This window comes from Podarcis filfolensis (assembly GCF_964270895.1).
Source record: "Podarcis filfolensis genome assembly, chromosome: 12".
In the NCBI taxonomy this organism is placed as follows: domain Eukaryota; kingdom Metazoa; phylum Chordata; class Lepidosauria; order Squamata; family Lacertidae; genus Podarcis; species Podarcis filfolensis.
In genome coordinates, this window is record NC_139614.1 from 16,877,369 (window position 1) to 16,881,102 (window position 3,734).

The following is a 3,734-nucleotide window of genomic DNA, read 5'->3' on the forward strand; positions in this document are numbered from 1 at the left end:
GATTTAGAAGGATTTAGAAGGCGATTGGGCGTTTCACCCCACCCCCACCCCTCTCTGCCCCTCGTTCCACCCCTCATTCCGCCCTATTTAAGTGATCTTTTTCAGGTCCCTTTGGTGCCGTGCAATCGCTTGTCCCATCAGACGCATGTAAAATCGGTCGTTGCCTGTGCAGTGTTTTAAGTTGGGAATTGCTTTATTAACTAAACAGGATCACATTGAACAGTTTCTATCAACTTCAAGGGATGTAACAGAGGACCTAACCGGGTGACTGGGGTTGGTGATGGGTTGGAGGTGGGCTAAGAAAAAACTGGGAAATGTGTAGACGCTCCTGTTGACTCTGCAACCGGTGCACTCTCCCATCATGTGCAGACATAATGATGGTCGCAATCCATCACTATTCTGTCGTTTATTAGGAAATACTGTGTTTTGATGCATCCCTGCCCCTGCAACCAGCTTCGGTCTGAATTGAGGAAAAAGCTGCGTTTTAAAACAGTAATGTGCACATAGCCTAATTAATCTGTTGACTCCTTCTATGGCTCATTGTAAAAAGAAGTAGCTCTGCCGAGGCCTTTCTAAGCCTGTTTGGAGAGTTGGACAATGACTTTGGACGCATAGCTGAGTAGAGCGATGCAACTCTGTCCTAGCCAGCGAGTTATTTCTGTTATGTTGTCAGGCTGAAGAACCTGATGGTGAAGAAAATGTTTTCTGCCATCTCCAAATTCCAAAGTGGAATTTAAAGCTTTGGACTGCTTTGTTTCTTGTGAAAACAAAGGCTTTCCCCCCTCGCCGCAATGTAGTTTGGCACGGTGTTTCTACAATTAAAGCTTCTGACCACTTGAGGGGAAAGCCTGATTATACTTGAGTTCAAAAGTGCCTGATAAGGATAAATGGAGCCCATGGGTCTAATTTTCAGAAGGCAGAATGTTCTGACTCTGTTTTGAAGTCAGTGCCGAGGATAAGTGTAGAGATTAAGTGTGCAGATGGCTCTGCTACTTTGTAGAGTTTGAGATTTGGACAGCAAGTAATCAAACAGACCAAATTTCCATAAACACAGCAGTGAAATGGATTTGTTTTCTATTAGATTGCTTTATTCAAAATAAGTTTGGTAGTAACTGCTCCTAGTGCCAGGGGTGCCAACTTGAATAAAATATTTTTGGGGGGTGTCAGGTAAGCCCTGTCCTCCATTATCAATCATATAATGGGGTGCACCTGCACCATTTGAATGGCAATGCCCACCAACTTTGGGGGGGCAGTCCCCTCAAATATTTTGGCCCCTAGGAGTTGGCTCCTATGCCTAGTGCAGTGCTTCACAAACTTTTTTCTCTGGACCACACGGAATAAAAAATTTAATTGGTAAGAAGTACATTGGAAAACAAAAAGAAGCAATTCCTATCAGTGCTTGGTTTATAACATAGAACACAACTGCTTTATAATATCATCAGGGAACATCCAGAAAGTACAAAACAATGCAGCTACATAAGAACGCAAATCACTCCAAAAATATAATTATAAACGAGCCTTTTGCAAATATATGTACCTTAAGTAGGTATGCAAACTCAGTGAGAGGTGCGAGCTTGTTTTTGCCCGGTAATCTCATTTATATTAGGTTTAATCTGAGACAAATAAACTCTCACCTCCTCATCAACACAAAGAAGCCTCGCTCTTGCTCTCATTTTGAAAATATATATATCCATATTCTGCAAAAAAAAAAAAATTGTTTTGATGTTATATTATACTATACTACACTGAAATGTTTAAATGTTTCTAGGATTATCCTTGAAACTTCCTAGCACACTTTCCAGTCTCTCCTGGAGCGCCACACCCTTTGAGAACCGCTGTCCCAGTGGCATGAAGTTCAGAAAGCTGCTCCTTAGAATCTCCAGAAGTGTAGCTATTAATTGAGGGCTTGTCTACATTTGATGTTTATTTAATCCACATATCCTCCATTCAAATTAGACTTGGGGTAGTCCACACGACTGTATGTATTTAAATCTGTATATGAGGAGCAACTCTGGTCTTTCCCATTCATACCAGTGGTCACTGCCTTTTAAGACACAGGGCTCAACCACCTTTGGTGGACGTGCCCAAGGATTAAGGTCTTCTGGGAAATGATTTATAATGAAATGAAGAAGGTGCTTAAATGCACATTTGTGAAGAAACCAGAAGCCTTCCTCCTGGGCATGGCGGGTCAATTGGTATCAAGGAAAGATAGGATGTTTTTTATGTATGCTACAACAGCAGCAAGAGTACTTCTAGCAAAGTACTGGAAGACACAAGAACTACCCACACTGGAAGAATGGCAGACCAAGGTGATTGACTACATGGGACTGGCGGAGATGACTGGCAGAATCCGTGACCAAGGGAGAGAGACGGTGGAAGAAGATTGGAAGAAATTTAAAGTTTATCTCAAGAACTGTTGCAAAATTAATGAGTGCTAAAATGTTTTGGGTCAGGTAAAACAGAATTGCGGGGAAAAATAATTGGATATGAGAAAAAGGATTCAAAGGGGGAAAAAAGTGTTATAAGTTGACATTGGGGCTTGCTGGAAAACTTTAAAACAGGGATGCAGAAAGGGGAGGTATGAGGAAGTCGATGAAAGAAGGTTTAAGAAAAAATGTGAAGAAATTATACGTGTTTATATGTTTGTTTGTTTTTGTATTGTTTTGTATTGTCTATTATTAAGTGTTAAAAAACCAATAAAAATTTTATAAAAAAAAAAAAATAAGACACAGGGCTCAAATCCCCACTCGGCCATGAAGCTCACTCAGTGACCTTGAGCCGGTCACTGTTTCCCAGCCTAATCTACTACTTCACAGGGTTGTCGTGAGGTTTAAAATGAGCAGAGGGAGAGCATGTGGCCCTCTTGAGCTTCTTGGACAAAAAGGTGGGACATTAATAATAATAATAGTAATGCCTTATCAATGTGAGTTTCCCCTTTCTAAAACCTTGCTATGTTTTTGTTTTTTAGTTACATTTGACATTCAATAAATAAATAAAAAATTATCCATGCTAAAAGCACTATCTCAAGGCACAGCTAGGATTAACATGAATCCAATTTAATTAACTGCACGATTTGTTCATTCATTTTTTTGTGCTGATCTTTATAGTTGTTTCATACTTTCTGAATGTTGCTAGGTTCAGAGTGTCACCGGTGTCTGCGGTGGCAAATCCAGTAGCATAGAAATCTCTGCAGTGTGTATTTATGCATGCCTTTGTCAGACCGATTATTGTGTTTACAAGGTGATCTCACCAAATTTCTGGATCCATCTTTCATGCACCATTTGTCCCCCTCCTTGCGTAGAAGCTCTCCGTTCATTTCCTCTTACACTATCAGTCTCATCAGCCTCCCTTTGCAGGAAGAGTGCATTTTGATGGAGTCACACATTACATCTCTGCCATTGAGTGTTCGCTCTTTGTAAATACCTAAATAAATAAATCCATGTGAGGCTTTAATGCTGCTTCTCTGTAATAAAAGCTGTGAACGAAATTAGATGTCCTGAATATCTGATGCATGAAAGGTTTCCAGCATGAGGATGCAGAATATCTAGCTGAATAGTTGGATATCCCAACCTGTTCATGTAGGTATGAAATGCTATTTTAAAGGTGAGATCAGATATCTTGTTCTGCTTAAGAATTTGTGGGTTGTAATCATACAGAAAATTCTGACGGCATTGAATGGCATTTCCCATTTCTCATTATGACCATACTACCTAACCCTTATGAGTGAATAGCTT